The sequence below is a fragment of the Uranotaenia lowii genome, chromosome 3 (genome assembly GCF_029784155.1).
Source record: "Uranotaenia lowii strain MFRU-FL chromosome 3, ASM2978415v1, whole genome shotgun sequence".
NCBI classification, from domain to species: Eukaryota; Metazoa; Arthropoda; class Insecta; order Diptera; family Culicidae; genus Uranotaenia; species Uranotaenia lowii.
The window spans coordinates 215,421,985-215,445,827 of NC_073693.1; the positions used below are offsets into that span (position 1 = coordinate 215,421,985).

A 23,843-nucleotide genomic window follows, 5' to 3' on the forward strand; every position below is an offset into this window, starting at 1 on the left:
CCAAGCTAAAATTAAACATTGCCTTACTAGAAGTTTACAAACCTAATTAAGCAAAATCTGACCATCGGAAGGGGTTGCGATTGAGCCTCACGCGTGAATGGGATTAAGAAATATTTTGCTCGAGAGATGCACAAAAATCAGATTTTTCATTAATAACTTTTTTATCCACTAGCCGATTGATTTTTTAAAATAATTTTCTCAAAGCCTAAATCAAGACAAACATTTTACTCGAAGACAGTATCACGATTGGAATTGAAACAAAAAAGTTACCTAAGATTCAAGCGCTTACACTTTCTGCATTTGATTCCGTTTGCTGGATTCTGAACATGGATGCGCGCACACGGGTTCGCACCCGAGTTCGAACACGAGCTCGAACTTGCACCCTACACTTTGAGTGCGTTGAGTTTAAATGGGTGCGTGTTGAACTTGCGCCTCAAAAGTTGTGTGCAAGTAAGTACAAAAACTTGCGTGCACTTCGCACCCATGTTGTACCGTGAAGACTGCCCGTATGTCAACTTTTTTCAAAGTGTTATAAATAAGGTTGGCAGATTGCCTGGTCTTATTCGGGTTTTTCCAGAAATTAAATACAAAATTTGGGAATATTTGGGAACATTTAGGAATTTGTTTACCGGTAGCACTACGAGGACACACATATGTAACTAGGTAGGATCTCCAATTGCAATCTAAGTTCCCTTGAAAGGATCCATCCACATTCATGTGCTGCATCATTGAGGCGTACAATTCCAAGATATACCCGGCTAGCATTTCACTAATGCTAAAACCGCCAACCTTCATCATACTAAGTGTGCCAGGTTATGTCACGACCGGGATTCGATCTCATGAACGTTGGCTTAGATGACAAGGATGCTATCCTCTAGGCCACAATTTGCTGGCGAGGTAGCGCTGGCTTTATACATGTGTCAACCATGCAATCTGACGTGCTGATTCAGGATTTCAGTTGAAAAAAAATTAGCATGTTAAATAAGCATATGAAATTGGTTAAAATTGTATTGCAAAAACTTTTACAGTGTCTCCAATATTGAAAATATTAAAAATCTGAAAAAAATAACCAAGTTTAGAAATTTGGAAAAAATCTGAAGACCCCGCGTTGTTCTCTAGATCAAAACTTTTTGTTTTTTAATTACCTGTGTCCAGACTGACTTCCAAAAACTTTAATGTAAGCTTTGAACGTGGCTGTTGTTTTATGTCTTCTTTTAAATAAATTTTAAAACAGTTTCTCTTTTCTATATATCAGCAAAGATTGTGGATCTCAAAACCACACACGCGGTGCTAATATTTGAATTAACTGTGAATTCATCTTTCTAGAAGCATGGGAAGTCAACAATTTTGTTGATTTACGGAACATTAACTCAAAACAAGCACAAGAAACTTTTCGGCCGGCATTCATTACTCATTCAACAGGCAACAGCCAAAGTTGATAAGCCTGCAATTTCTGTTCCGTGCCAAAACGACGATCCCCAGCAAACGCAATTCATGGCAAGAAGTAACAACGCCAGTGTTTGGCACGGTATGGCGCAATCCTTGAGGCTCGGGGACATCGAAAGCCTTCCGGACAAACGGCTGAATTTCTTTGCCATCTTCTTTGGGAAGAAATTGAATGAAAACTTTCAATGCCGCCCCGCGCTGTTTTCTCCACCTAAAAGCCTACCACCAACTCAGCCTCCACGCCAGCCGCCAGGCCCTCAAAATCTTTGAATGGATCTGCGTGGCGACCATTCATCGATGTACTTGGTAGGTGTGGGAATGTTCCGTAGCGAAAGTTGTTCTTTTGGAGTCGTGTCCGATTCACACCGGCCACCCGCACGCCTTTTTCATCACTCCATCGTTTGCCATTTTGCGAAGCCCCCCTAGGGAGGCCAGTCATTTGGCAATGTTTGGCCGGAACTTTCCATCATCCGAAAAGAAAGACAACCGTCGTCCGTCGTTTGCACAGTCAGTCACCATATTTTGCTCATCTTCGTTTCGGAGACGACGACGACGACGATGGGGTTTCTTTTAAACGTTCGTCGTTTTGTGGCATTATGAGCTACCTAGTGGTTCCCACACCCACACTTATGGAAGATGATCCAGCCAACTTAAAATGTATTTATTCCAACTTTATTTTCCTCTGACTAACTCTCAATATCAGCACATTTATTTTTAAATTACTACAACTTTAGCAAAAGTCGTTCTATTGTGAAATTTACATTTGAATATAGACCCCGTTCAATTTGGCAACACATAATGTTCGAGCTTGTTGCAAAAACGAATGTTGTCAACATCGATTGATTTCTCAACTTTTTTTTTAACTTTTTACTACAAAATACTGCAATTTTCATCTTTAACGTAATTATTAGTCAATTTTTGACTAATTCCATTCATTTTGAGTTATGTTATATCATGTTTTGATGCATTTGGCATTTTTCTTGTTTTGTCTATACACATTTGTTTTTTTCATATTTGCTTTTTTTATTATTCTTCATAATTGTTTAATTACATTTTGTAATTATATGAAAGTTTCATCATTTTTTTCATTTTTGAGTACTTCATAATTTGTTGTCTTTGATCAGCATAGACATCAAATTGAAAGAACGTAAAAATGTTTTATATTTTTTGTTTATTGGTTTTATATTGATCCTGTTATAACTAATACTATAAGGCAATGTCGTTCCAAAAACGGCTCGATTTTGGCATATGTTGCCAAAATGGGATGTAGCAAAAATCGAATGTTGCCAAAAACGAACGGAGTCTGTCTTAGAAATTAAAAAAAAAAGAATACGACAAATATGGAAATGGGAAAACCTACAAGTTTTGCAGCGCATTTGAACAGTTATGGTGGTTTTACAATTATTTTTTAAAACTATTCGATGAAGTTAAGGTAGTTTCTTTTTAAAAACCCAGAAAACGTTGCATCCAACTCAGAACCTTTATTAAAAAAGGAGGAATGGAGGCTATTCCTTCTCCCCTTCCCACTAAAATCAAAGGAATAAGATTTTATACAATAAGAAACGAAAAATAACTCCAATCTTATCATTGAAACTTGTGAACAGGATTTTTAAATTCAATGAGAAAATTCTAGAAAAATAAAAAAAAACTATTATTTTCAACTGAATATTTGCATTTGAAGAAACAGGAAGATTTTAAATTTCTTAAGATTATTTCGTTAGTTTCCCGTAAGGTTACCATAGCATTCCAATGTACACATAATCTTAATGCAAGGATTTTCGAGAGTTCGTTAAATCGTGTTTGGAAATGAATCGTTAAAACTTAGAAAAGCATTTTTAAAAAAATCTAGACATCTTTCCTATTTGTTGCCTATCCTCTATGTTGCCTCCACTTTGGTAAGTAAATGCTGTTTTTCAACTTTCATGCAATATTTCTATAATGTGTTGGAACGTTTATCAAAACAGAATAAGAATAAAGCTACAAAACTGTCTGCAGGGAATTTTGAAGAAAATGTCTTAAATAAAAATTCATATTTGTCATGAATGGTACATAAAATATTCCATCTCACTTGTAAGTCCTAACTTTTGTTAAATAAGTCATTCGGACCCCTTATTTTCTTCTTTTGATTTTCAGAACTGTGATGTGACGTATAATTAGAAATCTCACTGTTTAAGCACGACAACAACTTGTTTTCGAACGTCCTGTTGAAAGAATACAATTTTTTTCTGAAGTTCACGCAAAAAAAAAAATTTGCCCCCTTGCACTTTGATTGGCCCTTTTTTAAAAAAAAAAATCATTGTGGCCTCTACACTTCCAGCTATTTTTGTGCAAATTTACAACAAAAATACTTTATGGCTTGTCCAGTGAAAGAGAGTGCAATTTTTTCCGTTAGCTCCCTCCAAGCTGTGCGGGGAGAGATAAATCGTACTCCAATCAAGAGTGAGGTTGTGAACACATAAGAGTGATCGAGAGTCGAGAGCATTAACATTCGCTGATAAAGAGAATTTTCTTCTCCGTAAAATCTATTGCGCATTGTACTGAGAAGAAATCCGAGAGCTCCCAAACAACCAAAAGTCACATATTTACTTGAATGAAGGATTTGAAAGTTCTTGGCTGACATATTGGTCGACAAAGAGAATCAACTGCCCAATTCCCTTGAGTGAACTTTATGTGCTTATTAATGAACTCGAAAGTTGCAAAGTGATTCATATGTACAATGTAAAGGACTCAAGTCATACAAAGGGTACAAAAGTGCTCAAAACGGGATTTACTAAGTCACAAAAAGTGCATTGAGGTGCTTTCTTCCTGGCTGGCTAGCTGATTGTCTGATTAGGCGGGTGCACTATCACCACTTCGAGTTTTAGTCTCAGCAAGAACATCATCTAGGCGTGGTCTAGTGGTTGCGTGTTCGAATCTCACCACGAAGGTCAGTGTTCGATCCCCAAGCCGGGCAAGTTTTTTTTTTCAATAAGTAGATTGATACTTGAGAGACCATTCTGAGGCGATATATTTAAGAATTGTAGGAAAGAAGCAATTGAACAATTTATCGAGTTTAGAATCCGGCACGTAGCATCATGACGCACCATGTACTGAACATAGTAAATAATCAAGAGAAGGTGATATGAACCGATGCCAAGGGTGCAACTGAGATAGAGATAGATTTTTTTGCTCAAATTCAAATCATAAATGACAATTACATCATGGTAATCTTCGGTTCAGATGATATTTAAACGGCTTTTTTCGATATAAACTGCTAACCAGCCAGCAAGTTGATCTCTTCTGTTGCATAAGTTAAGGCGTCTACAGCGCCGTTGTTTTGCTTTCATTAACGTAACCCAAGAAGAGCTGCATTTTTACCACCAATCAACTGGCGTCCTGAAAAATACTGTTTTTTTTCGCGGTGTCCTGATTTTTTTATGAAACCACTTGGCACCTCTGCACTGCTCCGAACGCCACCTTTGAAAGTTATTTTTGCAATAAAAAATCCTAAACAGCGGAATTTTAATGATATCCGGTTTCAACCGAATTCAAGTAACCAATTTCACGGTTGTTAAACACCATACCAGATAAAATATTTTAATCTGGTATTTTCAAATTTAAATCAGATTAAATAAACAAATTGATCGATAAATTATAGTCTATTGAAAACGAAGTTAAGTCGGTAGAAAATCATCTTCTTGAAACATCTGCACAACGAAAACATTGGAAATGTGACTGTAGCAAATCTGTTGATTTTTTAAGATAGGAGTAGCACTGATTAACAGAAGTAGTGTCTACTAACAAAGATCTCAAAGTATCAAGATAGTCGGGCTGTTGTTTTTTCGAACAAATTGTTGGCGTCACCTGCACAATGTTTATAGTGCTGCCGCCCTGCGAAATGGGATCCAAGCTTTGCAGCTTTCCACACAAGCATTGCAGCTTTGCATTCAAGCTCTGAGTAAAATCACATCATCACACTAATACTTTGAAAATCGAGCGTAACTTTACGTTGACAATGTTTATGTTTATATTGTTTACAACAATGCAATTTGCACTGGTGCATGTGTGTGTGTGTGTGTGTGTGAAAAATGTTTTAATTCGAGGTTGGATCTCAACCCGGCAACCCTTATTTGGCGCTAGTGTTTTGTCGCCAGAATTTCGTGGAAGGTACAGGCACGTGCGAAAAACCTGTCCCCAGGGGGAAAGCGGGTTGTTTCGAAATTTAAATTTAGTAAAATTTAATGAAAATACTCAAAATACACAATAAATAAGAAAATTGATTCCTAAAACCCTTATCATTCTTTTGAACATTAAAAGAACTCGAAAAAAAAACTGATACGATTCAAATGTACGTCTCGGTGGTCGAGTGGATAACGTGCTAAAACGGTAATCGCTGGTCCACTGATGGCGATTCCCATTTCGGTACTGGGTGTTAAATGTTAATCTTAAGTTGTCCATGTCATTTATTCAGTCTGTAAAGGCTAAATCGGCTAAGACGGTGTATGTCTTTTAAAAAAAGAATCAGAATTGAAGTTTCGAATCATTTTAATTTCCGGTAATTCTTTGATAAATTATTCAAAATGATGTTCCTTATTCTGAGCTTGAGATCTGCTTTAAAATAAATATTTAGAAGACTAGTTTACATATTTAAAATAAACAAATCCAAATCACCATTTTTCGAATCCAAATTAGTATTTTGCATAAAATCAGAGTTCAAAGCTTAGGACATAAGAATCAGTGCACAAAAATAGAATACCTGAAATATAATAAAACCAAAAATCCGGTGTCCGTTCGACACATGTGCATTCACATGGCGGTCGAACCATCCATAATTAACTGTATCGAAAAACGTAGTGCCTCCTCTATTGGGTACTACTTCTTCAATACAGTCAATTGGTGCGGGACAAAGAATTAAGTATGTGGTCAAGCTTCTATTTCAAATGCTCTTCGCTCTTTTCACCACCTTAGAATTTTCTTCTGATATTCTATTCGTATTTCATTTCAACTCTTTAACCCTCACCGAAAAAGCCGCAAATTAATTTCATAAAACAAGTTCAGTTTAACAAGTTAAGTTTGTTTGAGTCTGCAATACGATTTTATTTCTACTTAAAAATATTTTTTATTCAATTTGGTTGAGATCTTTTATAAAAGTTTGTTGAATTTTCAGTTATTTACAGTATAGGAAAGACTATAAAATCTATAATTCTTTTTCGCAGAAGTCAAACTTATGTGTGTTTTTGGGTTGTTTGGGTTTAACTGATAGTTAAATTTAAATCTTTATGTTGAATTTTTTTGTAATATTTGAATGCTTTGTTGTAAAAATACAAACTCTTGTTAAATAAGTTCAAATTTTTTTCTGAAAACGAAAGCTGATGAAAAATACATATTTGGATTAAGTGCACCAAAATTTATCAAACTAAATTTTTTAACACTTGAACAAAGCAAAAAATGTGAATTTTTGGTGTATGGATGAGTATTAAGGAAAAGGCTGAAAATGATTTTTCGAAGAATGCTTCATATCAGCTTAAAATTTGCCGTGAAACATACGATTTTAGTTTTATTTGAATTAATGGCGTAATGGCGTAATGGTGTACTTACTTTAATTTTTTTTTGCTTAATTTGTTGACTAACGTGACACCTGTCACATGGGTACCAATTTGTTGATGTGAAAAATAAATTTTCGATGATTGAGTTATGCAGTTTTAATGATTGGTTTCAAATTCTGATCTTGTTTAGTCACACATCTTTATTTAAACCCATTCTAAAAAAGGGGTAGGGATTTTGCGCGTCAAGATTTGAGTTTCAATACAACAACTTTTTTTGAAAAACCTATCGAAATTTTATATTAAAATTAGTTTATTAAGTGAAAGTCGTATAAATATGAAATGTTATAAGCCTAGAGTGATTTTGGAGTAAATTCCAATTTTTTTACATGTTTGATAACGCTTATTTTTAAACACCTTTTAGTAATTCATTTAAGAAAAGAAGATCAGGTTCTCGAAATTGTATTAGGAAAAAATCTCCCACAGAGGTAGGGGGGAGGTTAAACCCCTCCCGTATGCAATTATTTTATTAGGTTTCACGCCTGGGATGAAAAATGTATATGAAAAATTGATTTATTTTTCTAAAAAAGATGATAAAGAAATACAACTTTTGATAACGTTTAACAGGAGAGTAACCATTGGAATTTTTTTTGACGTTCTAAATAAGGGTTCACTATATACAAATGTATCCTAGAGGCTTTTATTAAAAAAAAATACAAACAAAATATGAATTAAATAATAATTCGGTAAACCCATGTCATGAATTAAACAAACAAAAATACGATGATTTTTCTTATCAAAGAAACCTTGTAAACGATGAGTATTTAGTTCGCAACATAGATTAATGCGTTTATTTACAGTTCTCTGAGAGAATTAATATGAGGTTAAGAACCAACGTATAAATCAATAAAGAACTGTCTATAACTCATGGGACATTAAAATGAGATCAGAATTCTAATATTTGTGCCAATTGTGCTAACAATTTATGAAGTTGAAAAAACTCTGCTCAGACTCTACAACACTAATTTAAAGCATATTACATTATTAATGGACGAACCCCCAGCATGAATTCTTTAGCTTATTGTCGTTTGGATGTTTGGTGTCATCTTCGTAGGGTTTCTTTTTGTCAGATGTAACAACCATTGCGTTGTTGGTGCTGGCTTGTGATTTGTTGCCCGCATGGCAAGTTTAGCCACTACGAAACGGAGCAAATGATGAAGATGCGACCGGAGAAAGCCTAGCCAGCTATTTATTTGGCGAAAGTGGTGGGACCGGAGCCAGTTAGCTTAGCAAACAATTGCGAAACGGGAAAGCTGGTTCTGAATGGTGTTCGATCGTCTGAGGTCACGAAGTTTCCCGGGATGTAAACAACTTTTCGAGATTGATATCTCGAATGAACATTGGATCGAGTTATTGCTATGCTTAACCTTTAATAAACAATAAAATTATCTTGTTCAGCTCAAAAATAAAAAAGAAATGTTGATTTTATTGAAGTTTAACATCAGGAATCATAAAATTATAGACACTTGGAATCAAAATTAGGAAAAGCAGAAAGCCATATTAAATTTTATGAAGCAACGTGATACGTTTCAGTAAAAACATAGCTTCAGTTTTATTAGTGTGCTGGTACAGTTCAAACATGTCGGGTCAAGCATCTTTTTTTTTTTTTTTTGAGCAGGGAAAAGCCCCTGGGAGTGTAGCTACTTTCAGGCCACTTCTCCCAAAGGCATAAAACCTCCTCATCACTTTATTATAAGATTTTTTTTTCAATGATTTTTTACAGCATTTGGTTTCACAATTCTAGTTTTCATAACGACAGATTGATATTATGCACTTTATTATTGGGCGATGCGGTGACGGTGGATGGAGGCGATGTTTCGTGGCGGTGGGCGGTGGTGGAGGGCGGTGATGGAGGGCGGTGGCGGCTGGTGGCGAGAAAAAAAAATGTGTATACAGTATACACACATGCATTAGTTACAAAGCGTGATGAGGAATCAGGTATTGCGCGCGTTCTCAGTGAGGAGACCCTCTTTTAAGAGAACGCAGTCTGTTAGGTTACCGGAAACCGGACTGTTGGCTTAGATCATTGGATGTACATTTCTAAATTAGATCTAATGTGCCTCTTAATGAGCACTTTGAATTTGGCGAGGTTTCTTTCAGATCGTATATTTGCCGGCAATCGATTATAACAGACTTTACCATAGTAGGTAAAAGCTTTCTTGGAAAATTCTGAAGTGGGCTGTTGTACGTACAGGCTACTTTGATGTCTCAAAGAATATCTGTGGTCTGGACGATCATATTGCAGATTATGATGTGCAAACGGGTTATGTAGGTGATTGTGGATGATAGATGCAGATTGTAGTTCTCTCAATGCATTCAGTGGTAGAGTAGACTTTTCTGCTTCGTGGTAAAGGCTCCTAGTTGGATACAGCCTAGGTCGCTTGTATACGGCCTTTAAACAGCGGTTTTGAGCTATCTGTAAGGGTTTGATACTCGTTTTGGATGCGGCTCCCCAGATGAAAATCAGGTACTGTAATTTGGATTGAACAAACGCCTGATACATAATGGAAAGTTGCTTTTGGGGTACGAAGCTATTTATTTTCCAGTACAGCCCGCACGCTGCGGCAACTTCATTTTTGAGTGTTTTAATATGGTGTGTCCATTTTAAAGCTGAGTCGATTGTTAATCCAAGATACGTGAAATTCGCCACTCGTTCGATTTTAACTGATTCAACAAAAAGCTCACATTGTTCAGTTTCAGCGGTCCGAAATGGATTCAAAACCATGTGCTTCGTTTTGCATAAGTTCAGAGACAACATGTTTTCACTGAAGTATTCCTGGAGGAGTTTTATATCTTCAGCTTTGTGCTGGATCATATCGTTGAGATTGGTTTCGGTATACAACAAGCAGGTGTCATCAGCAAATAATCGTGGTTTTCCGTGGAGCTGCAAGTTAGGCAAGTCATTGACGTAGATGAGGAACAACAAAGGGCCCAAGTTACTTCCTTGAGGCATTCCTACTTTAAGGGGGCGAAGATGACTTTTAAATCCGTTCAACATTACATACTGGTTTCTGTTAGACAGAAAGCTTTTGATGAGATCGTACGCTTGTCCACGAATTCCATAGATCGCTAATTTCTTTAGAAGAATAGTATGGTCAATAGTGTCAAACGCCTTTTTGAGGTCTAGAAAGAGAAGGCCATTTCGCTTTTTCTTCTCTAGTGCGTGATAAATTTCAGAAAATAAATCGCAAGTTGCTGTTGTGGTGCTTGAGCCTGAGCGGAATCCATATTGGTGTTCGTAGATAATATTATTTTGTTGGAAATAATCTGTTATTCGTGAGACTAACATTTTCTCGAAGAGTTTACTCAGGACTGGCAAAATTGAGATTGGACGGTAGTTGTTGGAATCTGTTTTTGACCCTTGTTTATGAACAGGGACAACTCTGGCAATTTTAAGGCAATCTGGAAACTTTCCAGTTGAAAGGCTCTCGTTAAATACGTCTTTTATTAAGTGCGAGAAAAAATTGAAGTGTTGCTTGATAAAATGGGTTGGAATTCCGTCATCACCCACACTTTTATTATAGTCAAGGTCTTTGATAAGCAAGATAACTTCCTGGAAACTTGCAGGTCGAAGAAATATTGAGCTTCGTTGAGGCGTAAGTGTACCAAATCTATTGGGGTCTCCTCGACTATTAATCGTAGCAGCAAGCTGGGGCCCTATTTCACTGAAAAAATCGTTGAGTTCGTTGGCAACCAATTCTTGATCCTCGATAAGTTTTCCTTTTACATTTAACTTGATTTCTTGGCTCTCTTTTTTCGATCCCACAAGTGAATTGAGGCATTTCCACATGTTTTTCGAGCTAGCATTTGTTAACAGGTTCCTATAGTATTCTCTTTTAGACGTTTCTTTCAGGATTTGAAGATTTTTGGAAGTGTGCTTCAAAAGGTCTCTTAGGTAAAGGCTATTTGGATTTCTCTTATATTTACTTAGAATTTTATCTTTCATTTTCATCCACTGCCAAAGATCTAACGTAATCCAGGGACAGAATCCTTTTACCTTTGCTTTGATTTTATAAGTGAATGAACATTCCTCCTTCAGATTTTTATACAAATCAATTACCTTGATCAAACGTTCATGTGGTGTGTATTGTTCGAGATCGCTTAAGTTTGCTTCGAATTTCTCACTAAGTAAAATATTTTTGACGACAACTTTTTCAAGTTCCTGGTGACATACGCTTTTCCGTAATCCTATCGACGAAATTATGCAACAATGATCGCTGATATCTGTCAGAACAGTTTCATTTATGATCCTTGACTGAACTGCTTCGGAGCATAAGACATGGTCTAATATGTTGCTGCTTATAGGTCTCGTAACATTCGTATTTGTTACACAAAAATTGTAAGATTTTAACAGATCTGTATAGTCGACAGTATTTGGATTGATGAGATTATTAATCGGAATGTTTATATCACCAACTATCACACAAGACGAGCCCTGCTTTGATTTTGATAGGATAGATTCAAGTTTAGAAAAGAAGTTAATAATACTGTAGGAAGGGGGCCGGTAGATTGCGTGTAAATCAGTTTTTTGGTTATTGATTTTCAGGGTAATGTTAATATGGTGAAAGCCAGCATCATGTTCACAACTGATTTCATCATATTTTAGCGTCTCTTTCACAAAAATTGCGAGTCCACCTCCCGCACTATCTGTTCTACAAGAGAATAAGCTTTTATAACCAGGGATTTTTAAAAGATGTGTGCGATTCTCTTTAATCCATGTCTCCCCTAGTATTATAACATCCATTGATTCCGATAGTTGTTGTAAAATAAGTTTTAGATCATCAAATTTGGATAAATTGTTTAATCCACGTATGTTTAGTTGAAAAATGTTCAGTCGATAGCAGTTTTGTTTTATATTAGCAGCATTTTTATTTAATTCATCGATAGTATTGTATTTATAATTGTTAATTGTATAATCCATAATTAATGTATTTTATTCCGGTGTTTTCTTAGTTGCTCCTCTGCATGCGCTTCGGTGATGACACGATAATTGACGATGAAGATGAAGCGTTCAGGTTGCGTTTATTTTTAGACTCCAACATAACCAGCAGTTCTCCTTTGGTACAAATCTTCACCACCTTAGATCCATCACATTTCTTCATCAGCACTTTCCCGTCTCGTCCTGGCCAAACGTACTTGAATCCTAATTCATCCTGAAGTTGTTTCGATTCCTTGAGCAGATCTTTCCCAAATGATGTCAGCTCATCTCGAAGCGTTACAGTTTTAATGGATCCGCGATATAAATCACCAATATCCGAAGCCTTAAGAACTCCATGAACGCGTTTCTTGTAGAATAGTTCTTCTTTTTTTGTTTCCGATTCGAAGACAATCAAAACCGGAGCATCTCTTTGAGTATTATTGCCATTCAACCGTTTCACGCTGACGATCCCTTCATTAGTTAGATTGCACTTTACGGCATTTGCGAGAGCAACGATAGCATCACGTAAGTTTTCATTGTCCGCTGTTGGTAATCCCAGGACGATAGCGTTGCGCGAAAGGCCCTTGCGATTAAGTTGGTCCACTTCAAGCTCTAATCCCTTCAACCGTCTGTTAAGGGCAACGTTTTTGCCTTTGCATTCTTCAATTTCTAATTTCAGCTCGTGATTTTCAGATCTCAGCAAAGCTATTTCCTCCCTAAAATCTTCAAACCCTTTGCTTAGGAAATCAAATTTAGCAGCCAGAAATTCCTGCGAGGCTTCGATGTGCTTATTCGTTTCCTTTATTTCGGCTATCTGATGTTGTGATTTTTCAATTGCAATGCGCACAGTGGCTGATTCATGTCGTGCTTCCCGTACACTTTGGCCTAATGCACGAATTTCTTCGACGAGTACATCGAAACCGTCCTTCTTCTTATGCTGTTGGTCATGCAAGTTGAAACATTCCGGTGAGCAAAAGAATGGTTTGCTTCTTGCTCGGGCGATTGCATTTCCGCGCAGTTTTTTGCACTTGAAATGAACTGATTGGTTGCAAGAAACACATTCTATCACACGCTCCAGGTCTTTCTCGACGTGTTCACATATGCAACAGATCACTGCGATATCATCATCATCATTAGAATTCATGATGATAGTGCGGGCTGGGACTACTTATCCAGAAGTCACTCAAAATTTAATATCCGAAAACAAGTTTCTCTTGCAGAGCGTGAGTTACCGATTAATCAGTGTCTAACAAACCGTTGTAAACAATAGACGGTGTAAGTGCATCGGTCGATTCCTCGGGTAAAAAAGTGAAGATAAATACCTCGATCCGGGATGTGTTACCGTAGTGCCAGAACCAGATTTCGAATGATCAGGACCCAGCTGCCGTTTGGAAGTGCCTCGTTGCCAAAATCTTGATTCCGAAAGGTAAATTTGCACTTTAATTTTCGATCTATCTTTTGCCAAGAAACAGACTCAGTCCAACAAGTCCAGCGTTGCCAGATGAATTGAACCCATCAAAACTAGTTGATTCGACCTGAACAGAAATTATGCTAACAGAGAACAAACTGCTTAACTAACAAGACATTGAAAACGAAAAAAAAAGTTAGCTCCAGTGAGAACTTCGCTGATCATTTTTCCCAGACAATATGATGTACATAAATTGGCGCAAGGTTAACAAGCGCATCGCTTATGAAGAGTATTTACTCTAGATAGAGAAGCTGAATCTAATGGAGATCTTTGGTAATAAGTTTTAGGTTTTAAAATGAAGACTCTCCTCAAGGCAAAATTAAAATTTTGAATGGTCATTTTTGTGAAAATTGCCATTGTAGTAATGTTTGTAGTAATAGTCAAGTATTTGTTTCTTGCTCTTTCACATGGAAAAGGAATTTTCCATGAAATAACTTTTAAATGAGATTTGTGGAAATAGTATCACAGAAAATTATTACAGATTGTCTGGGTAAAATCACAGAAAATAAGATTTTATTTTCGGCGATCTTGGTTAACTCATAAATCATGTATGTTATTTGGTCATTAGGCTGCTGCTTGTATGAAAATTTTAATTTAATAAACTTTATCACCTCTCATAACTTTTTCAGGTTGTTTTGACTAATGAAAAACATTTTGGAATCGATTCGTTGAATCTTGAAAAAGACATTAATATTCCTTAATTCTTGCAGTATATTTCATGTTAACAAACCACAAACCTATTATGTACGCTTGAAAGGTATTCGATGTAAAAAAGAGATTTTCAAAATGAATTTTTTAATTTTAACGTTTTTGACTGCTTATTTGAAAGCTGTTAAACTGTAGGATAAAAAAATAAATCACAAAAAACTGCTAAACCTATCCTATTGAGTTTGATTATTTATATAACCATTGAAAACATATTTCATGAAATTATTGAAAGCCGAAGAAAGTAAAGACTGCCAGTTTTAAACACATTGGATTCAGGTTTTTATGTTTCAAAATGGTTAAAACTTTTTCCAAGGAAGCTAAGTAATTTTTTTAAAGTTAGCAAAACATAAAGCTGAAGAATAGACAAAACCAAACATAAAACCAAATTTTATTTCAAGCTTTTTTGAGTTTTCTGGATGCAATTATATGCAAAAATTTCTTCTCCCATACAAATTTTCATACCAAATTGAAACGCGAAGCGCTAATTTATGAACCATCCAAATCATTTCAAATTTTACACTTATGCTTGGTGACCCAAAAGGCATCGAAAAAACATATGAGAGCAAAATGTCATTTTTTGCAGCGGTCTAATGGAACATATATCAAAACAACATGAGAATATAGCTATAAAAATGTGTTCTGGTAAGCTTCTAGAGTTCATTAGATTTTTCTATATTATGTTCTGGAATTTCCTTTATTTTGTTTAAGATTGATCTGTCGCTCTTTTTTCACTCTGAACTTTATGATTTACTAGAATGACCCAATAAATTTTATTGCCAGATTTTGTTCAGCTTAGGCAGGGTAATTTCTACTTCGCATCGAATAGCTCATCTTTGAAATTTATTGAATTTGTCGGTTATTCTAATCCCAACTAATATATTTTATTCCCTTCTCGAAATCATTTAATAAAAAGGAAAAATGAATTCTCTGGCCTTCAAACAGGTTTATTAATGGATTAGTTATTATATTTTTTTTTTGACAGTAAAAAAGTCTTCACAATATTTTTTTTCAGGGACTTCATACTATTGGATGATTCATCCCTTCTCCTACCGTGGCTAGTGCGTTCACAATATAAAATATTTGCATAAATAACTACCTCATTAATTAAATTCCTCAATTCAGGAAAATAATAATATTAGCATGATTCTTCACAAAACAGGCATGCTGATCTTGTAAATATAAATGTAAAAATTTTCAATAAAAAATTATCATTCATTTAATTAACTGAAATAACTGATAAAAGAGATTAAATAATTTTTCAGATGAAAGTGAAACCTCGAAAATTTCTGCGAATTTGTTTTTCAAATTTGATTTAAAATCCAATTATTAATTTTAAATAAATTTGTTTAAATTTATATTCAGCGAATTGCATTTCTTCACCAATTTTGCCCTAATATTTATAAAACTGAAATGCTCTCTCTCTTTCCCTTTTTTGTGTTGTGTCTATTAAGACACTATATCGAAACAAGTTTATTGGTATGAAAACCTGATCAAACAAATAATTGTTTAAGTTTGAAGAAACATAAAATTGCAAGATTCATGACTTCTTTATGAAAACAAAACCTATAAAACATTTTTTCTCATTCTTATGTACAATGTAAAATCATGATTCATTTCCAAGCTCTTAATTCTTAAATCTCAATATAAAAATAACGAATAAGATTTGTGAATTCTTTAATTTTGTAGTTTTAGAAAAAGTTGTTTTCTCCTGAGGTTATCAAATTTGTACATTTCAGCAACTTATGAAGTATAAAAAATACTAGAAATTCAATCAATTAATTTTTTATTCAAATCCTTTTTTCTCGTATGAAAAAAAAATTGGTAAGAGATTTTCGCAAAGAAATTGGATCTTCAATTTATATTCAGAACAGAAATTTAGAATTTCGAAGTCTTTAATGGAATTCTCAATTAAAAAACGGAATCTCAACTGTGAAAAGATGAAACTACCTTCTAGAGATATAGGGGAGATGAGGGCATAACGAGCACCCAGGGCATAATGAGCACTTCACTTTTCTACGAAAGTACGTATTTTCTTAAATATCATGAGGATTTGTTTCGTACTTCCTATAGCATTAATTTTTCACAAAAACAGGAATATCATCTTTACAGAGATATTTGAAAAAAAGGGCTATGTTCTCAAGTAACGATAATATAATAATTTTTGAGCATCACGAAATAAGCTCTTATGATCTTAAAATCACCTTGATCTATAATGTACGCACTGCAACATGATGTACATATTGTTTCTCAATTTTTTCCATCATTAAATTTTTATTTTTCACTTTTATCAATTTTAAAACACGTTTTTACTTAAATTTGTTAACTAGGGGCATATAGAGCACCATATTTTCGAGGCATAATGAGCATTTTCTGCCGTAGAATCTAGCAGCAAATTAAAATTGATTTATAGAGCCACACCTTGACTAGTTTTCATCCGACGATTTAGCCTATTGGTAAGGTGTCGGAGAGGTAATCAAAAGACTAGAGTTCGATTTCTGTTCGAGGTGATTTTTTTCCATTTACAATTCATGATCGATTTTTTTTTATTGTAACATTATACGGCTAGTAGCATCATCCTCCGAACAAAGCACATAATGTATGAGCGTGAGTGATTTGTTTGTATTCTACAAACCGACCTAGATTATTTTGTTATTGCTTTGTTTGATGAATCTACGACTCACCTGATCATCGAGTTGAATTCGCTGCTAGATTCCCCGGCAGAAAACGCACATCTTGCCCTGATTAATGGTGCTCATACTGCCTCAGGGGGGGTTCTCATTATGCCTCCACAGTGGCTGGTTTTCAGCTTTTGGCAAAATTTTTTAAAATGGGGAAAATTAAATTAGGGAATAGGCTTTTCAAGTGTCTGAACACGTGACAATAATGTAACCTCCATATTATAGCTATTTTCTATGGTTAAATAAGCGTTTTCCTTAAGGTATGCCCCCATCTCCCCTACCGAATAGTGGTATTCGGCGAACGGCCGAATACCGAATATTGACCTTTTCAACTATTCGGCCTAACGAATATTCGGTCGAATGCACCCGGCAGGGTTGAGACGATTTTTTTTTAAATTTTTTTTTTAAAAGGTGAATATCTTAACAGAATCTAGGCTTTATTCTCTAACATACAAGAGGAAAAAAAGAAATTAAATTACTTAAAGTTTAATGTTTTCATCGAATCACAGAAGCAGTGCTAAAATCGTGTCTCAGGGTTAAAAAAAAATTTGATGTTTATATTTAAATTTATTCTAACGAATCGTTTCGGAACAACAAATCTTAAAATTTTCAAATAGAAATTTGAGTATTTATTTGGTTTAACAAATAATCTGAACAAACCCGGGTAAAATCTGGAAAATTTTAAATAATATCGGGCCATCCCGGTCAGATTTGCATTTTCTCGAATTCTTGATTGGCAAGCCTAGATATATGAAAAAAAAATCTGGAATATAAGTATATTTCTACAGTGAAATATACACGGATACACCTAAGATCTTTAACTGAAATCATAAATTTTTGATGATTTTGTAGCTTTTGCAACATTGCTTTGGATATTTAATAAATTATTCAACATCAGTTGATTAAATTGACGAGTCTGTTAGTGTATATAATTTGAAAAATAAGTATTTGGTCTATTCGGCCTATCCGGCCGAATATTTGGCTCAACTATATGGTGAGCCGAATATTCGGCTTAACGGTTTTTTGGCAGTATTCGGCGCCGAATATTCGGCCGATCGAATATATGGTACATCTCTACTAATTTCCCAAATTCAAGTTGAGTACTGCATTTCGAATCTAAATTCTGAATGTGAATTCAGGTCCTGAAAGCCAGAGACGGATATTGAAGGGATTGCAAAATTGCAAATTTATTTGAAAGTAGCTTCTAAGCGCTAAAAAAACGTGATTTAGTAATGTTCAGGATTTAATTCCCCCATTTGAAAATAAAAATTTATCCTGATTAGCTGAAGTTGATCATTTTTGGTTGATGAAACTTTCAAAAATAAATTTAAATAAAAAGGTAGCTGTAAGGTCCAAAAACGATTTTCCTTGCTAAATAATACTACAAAACTCGCGTTTAGTTTAAATCATCAGTTTGTAGAATAAAGAATTTGGATAAGCTGCAAGTACTTGTAAACAAAATTTTCCTGTCTTCTTCATGCATTAACTTTCAACCAATCCAGTGAGTGTCAAAAGCAAAATTATGCCAAAAACATCGTTCATGTTATTTCCATATCTTTCCAATTCATTGGTAAAGTTGAATTTAAGATTTGTTAAAGTAAAATTGTTGACTCTTGTCAACTGGTCGTCCGTTTAAATTCAGTCTATGAAGACTAAATCGGCTTAAGCTATGTATGTCTTTATACATTTACAAAAATTGTGAAATTAAAGCATGTATCTCTTAACTAAAACGCCTTACAAAAATCTAGATACTCGATTGAATGAAGGACAAGAAATTGATCCAAAAATATTTTTCTCAAATGAATATTTTCGAATTCTTTGTGGACTTTAAACCTCATGACATTTAGCAGATTTTATGAATTTTATTTCCAGAGATATTCCAAAACCGAACATACAAAAAGTTTTTGTAAATATTTTTCTTCTAATTTTATGAATTGTCTCAACGCCTTTTTACCTTCATCTAGTTTGAGTATAAATCAGTTCAAGAATATGAGATTGTTAATTCATTTTTTTCTATGAAATCTAAGGCCACTGGTCTCGACAGTCTTCCGCTAAAACTAATACAAACCGTTCTTCAAATTCTTCCCCAAATTTTGAAAGTTTTGAAGCACTTTTTTTTTAACACTATCATGAAATCCTCGAAATTTCCTGATGAATGGAAACTTACAAAAAAATTTGGTACCTATACCAAAGAAAGCAAAATCTTGCGCTATCTCTAATTTACAACCGGTTAGTATTTTGTGTTCGCTATCGAAAGTTTTCAAATAATTAATAAAAGGACAAATCTCAGAATACATCAATTTTTTTTTGTTTCGATTTTAGCCGTTTTACCATTATTATGGCATTCGCGACTTAGAACACATCAATGAAAATGATTTTCTGCACGAATTTCAATCTGGTTTTCGTAAAAATCACAGTAAATACTGAGACAGCTCTGATTAAAGTGCACGATGATATAGCCAAATGTGTAGACAGAAAAGGATTTGTAATATTAGTTTTGATTAATTTTGCAAAAGCGCTCGATAGAGTTTCACATGCTGAATTATATAACAAACTTCTAAATCGTTTTTCCATTGGTGCATCAGCTGCTAATTTAATCAAATCATATCTAATTCTAAGGAAGCAAGCCGTAATCTTCGATGGTTCTATGTCAAACTTCGAGAATATCTGGTGTCCCACAAGGCCCTGTATTAGGACCAATAAAATTAATTTTATTTTCTTTATTTATAAAGCATCTACCTAACGTTTTGGAATATTGTACCCCACATCTTTTTGCTGACGATGTTCAACTTTATTTTTGCAAATACGGTCAATATAACGAAGTTGCACATAAAATAAACACTGATTTGTGCAAACTTCATCGTCTATGAATCGATTACCAATAAACTCTTCAAAAACTCAAGCTTTATTTCCGATATCAGTGTTTAAAAGTATACGCATAATTGAAACTGCTAAATATTAACACAAGGCACTTAGATATACAATCAAAGATCAAACTATTTAAAACTTCCGTTCTCCCTGACTTTATGTATGGTGAATGTCTCACTTCTTGTGCTCAAATCAGTTTCATAGATCGACTTGAAATTGCATTGAATGCCTGCGTATGGTACGTGTTCAGACTTTCACGATTTTCTAGAGTAACACATCTCCAAAAATTTCTTCTTGGATGCGACTTCAAAAACTTTTTCGGATATCGATCGTGCATGGTAATGCACAGCATCATTATTTTAAAAAAAACCTTCTTATTTATACTCAATGCTCACTCCACTCCGAAGTTCAGGTACTAATAGTTACCAACTCATAATGCTTCTTACTAGAGTAATTCATTCATTGTAAGAGGTATCGTTTATTGGAACCAAATACCTTTGGAAATCAAAAATATTAAAAGGGATTCAGGGAGAATTTACTGGCAAAATTTAATAGCATAAGTAATTAAAAAAACGTAGACATTAAATATTTCATGAAAACGGTAGACATTCAGAATCATTGTTAGAAAGTAAATTTGTTATTCAAGTGAAATTACCATATTGTAGCGAGTTAGAATATCCGAGATCTTATTTTACTCAATCAAAAATAAATAAATGAAATGAAATGAAGTGTGAAAAAGTTCCTGTAGCTTTAATTAAAATATGTGAAATTCGCATTCGACCCAGTTTTACCGGATAAATTTTTCAATCACTGTTCGCCAACTGCAGCGTTGATATACTGTCACGAATGCCATAGAGATTGTGAAACGTCTTTAATCGAAACAAAAAAAAAGAAGAAAAATTCTTAATATTTTTTATACAGGAAAAATTGTATAACAGATTTGAAAACGTTGTCTTTTATAGAACAATTTCAAGAAAAAAAAATGGCATCACTAAAAATATGCCACATTATAGAAGAGACTTTTTCTTATCCAACTCACTATTCAGGAAAAAAAATGATCGGAAGGTAACTTTTTTTAAGAACTGCGAACAAAATTCAAGTTTTTGCTCTTAATTTTTCCTACAAAATTAAAATTCTACATTCTTGAGCTTAGTTGTGTTAAAATTCTTTCAAAATAAATATAGATTTCAAAAATTTTGAAACAAATTAATTTTAATTAAAATTATTTGAAAAATTCCAACGAAAATTTGAAAATTGACTAAAAAAATTTTCTACATTATCCTTAAAAATACACAAGCTTCACTGAAGAAAAAAAAACCAAAGGCACTTTTAGAAAGGTGTATTCTCAATGATTATTTTTATCGGAGATAGAATGTGGTTTAAAGCTGAGTGAAGAAAGTTACAATTCAATCATTAAACTTTATTTTCTCCCCTCTCGATTTATTTATTCTTTGGGCACCTCCCATAGGAAAAAAAAGTATAAAAACTTTCCGTTTTGATGATAGTTGAATGTGTGCATTTTTAGATTGCGGAAACCCATTTATTTTATAAAAGAAATATCTTATTTTGATTGGTTATCAAGAAAATAATTTCCTTTCATCAATGAACTTCCTGTTTAAAGAGTCCTTTATGCATATTATGGACATATATTGTAGAATAAGGATGTCAGATTGCCCAGTTTTATGCAGGTTTTCCCGTATGTTGTTTATTAACGGAAATTTTCTGAGCATGTTTCACAAAAATGATCATGAAAGGTTTCATAAAAGCCTAAAATACGATTAAAAATCTGCTGATCAAGTTTTATGAAATTTTTGTTCAAGCTTTTAGTTCTTGATTTTTTATGAGTAAAGCTATGATCATTTAGTATCCGGGCACTTTATTTCGGTGATAGCTACATTACTAGACATTGAATATGCAAAACTTTAGCAGCGTTGAGTTGGTTATGAAAAGGACTATCTTGTCTATTTTTACCTGATTTTTAAGTCAACGTGTGTTTGAGATATTTACGATGCAAAAAGATATGGTAAAAACAATTTTGCACAAATTTGCAAATTTTGCGCATTTTGGGCCTCGAAAATTCTTCATTGTCGACTTGAAGACTCATGAACTTTTGATTTTTTCTGACTTTTTTTTTTGGATCAAATGGTTAAGAAGTATAAGGAAGTTCAAACCAAGCATCGGAATGAGATCCTTGATCTCAAATATGGGTAAAAAGACTATGGTTATGGGGGATAACTGAATGCAGACCCCTTAAATAATGCAATTAATCCATTTTCGGCAGGTAAGTCTATAGTAGACACCATGTAAATAACTAATAGTTAGCAGTTCAATAGATCGCCATCTGTGCAATCGATTTTTACACAATGTGACAGATGTGTTCTGATGGACAAAGTAATTTTTGTGAAAACCGGATTTAAGAGATCAAATTATTCGAGATGCCTACTCATGAAAAGGTTCCAGCCAGATTCCAATTGCTTTTTCCAGGTAAGTTTGTGTAAAATATGATGATTTTGCAAAGGTTTTGCTTCTGTCGTAAAAATAATAGATCAATACATGACTTAAAAAAGTGTGCAAAGTTAAAAAAGAGATTTTATGGAAAAGTAAGAGTATTTCTTGAAATCATTGATAAATATATTTTTTTTAAATTTTTACATTAAATGTTTTATTTACACCTTCATTTCCTCCATAGAAAGATTTTCGATCAAATGAATAGTTTTTAAAATACACACGTTTGTAACTGCCCGGATACTAAATGATCATAGCCTTAATTCCTAGGTTTTGACCAAATTCGCTCGGATATTGCGCGGATTTTGGTCGATATTTTTAAATAAAAAAGCCCGGATTTGTCCGGCCCGGATACGTGCTGAAAAAATCATGGTAACCTTCTTGTAGAACGATTTAATTGTATCTTTCTTCACAACTCAATACTAAATTCTGTCTTCGATAGAAAAAAGAGTATACACTTCTATTATCAATCTTTTGTTAGCTCAGGGTTTTAAGGCTTATTCTAGATAATTTTCTATTCTAAATTTTGTATAAATGTATCAAAATTTTTGAAGGTATTATTTATTTTTTCAGTAAAATTTTAATTTCTTAGGAAAAAATATAAGTGAGGACTTGAAAAATTTTGCACGTGTATATTGTTCATAAATCTTTAAAAAAAAGTTGTTCCAGGCCCCCCGATTGATTTTTCCCCGGAATAGTACGTTGAATAAAGGAAAAAAAGGTAACCTAAAATGTATTGGGAATGAAAATTTGAAAAATCTGCACAAAACATGTGGTTTAATGTCTCAAAAATGAACCAAATTTGAAATTTTCGGAAATAACTTAAGACCCTCGGCACAAAATGTCAAGAGATGAAAAAAATCTCTTCTTAAAAATTGGGGAGTTATCAATGATTGACTTCACTAACAAATGATTAATTTCATAATTTTCCTACGGCATGTCATAAAAATAAGAGCTGAATTAAAAAATCTGTCATGAATCTGGAAATAATCTGTCCAAAACAAAAAGTTGAACATTAGTATCAACAAAATAATGTTCCTCTGTTTTAGCTCTTCAAATGGAAGATTGCCCAATTCAAACAACTTTTACTTGACTTACTCTATAACCTCTGATTTACTGTAACCCACACAGGTCGTCCAAATCGCAAACAAGATCTTTCAAGAGACAGTGAAAGGAAAATGCTGCTCGAGAAGGCGTCTTTTAAAGTCAAAGGTCTGCCTGAAGATCTCATCTTGTCAGCAAATTTATTTCCAGGTCATTACCGAACAACCCTCGTGTCTCGGTATTTTTAGACACATTATTCCACCTGATAAAGTTTTCGATTTATATTTTCCGGTTCTTTCAGAATCGAGAATCGTTTCATGACCACCAAAACGTTCAAAGGTTCAATCGAATCCAACCATCCGCCGTCGTCGTCTTTTTTCGCCCACATGTTGGGTATGAATGGTGGGAAAATATATTCCAGCTTCACTTAAAGAATTGCGAACGGGAATAAAAACTCCATTTGGTTCAAATCACAGAAGATCATATTTCATCTTTTCGTTTGGGTTTCCTTTTATTTTCTTTCCGCAGATTGTGGCTTCAAAAAAGATTTCTGGAGCTCGCATTTCCAACACTCGGGAGGCTCGTTTTTCTCCTGATTTATTTTATTATCAGAGATGACCTTTGAG

General features: G+C 34.1%; 1 protein-coding gene across 2 annotated transcripts in view; it reads left to right on the top strand.

The window, feature by feature from the left end:
- LOC129751254 (glucose dehydrogenase [FAD, quinone]) overlaps positions 1-23,843 on the top strand; it is a 207,148-nt gene that overhangs the window by 67,731 nt on the left and 115,574 nt on the right. The window lies entirely within an intron of this gene.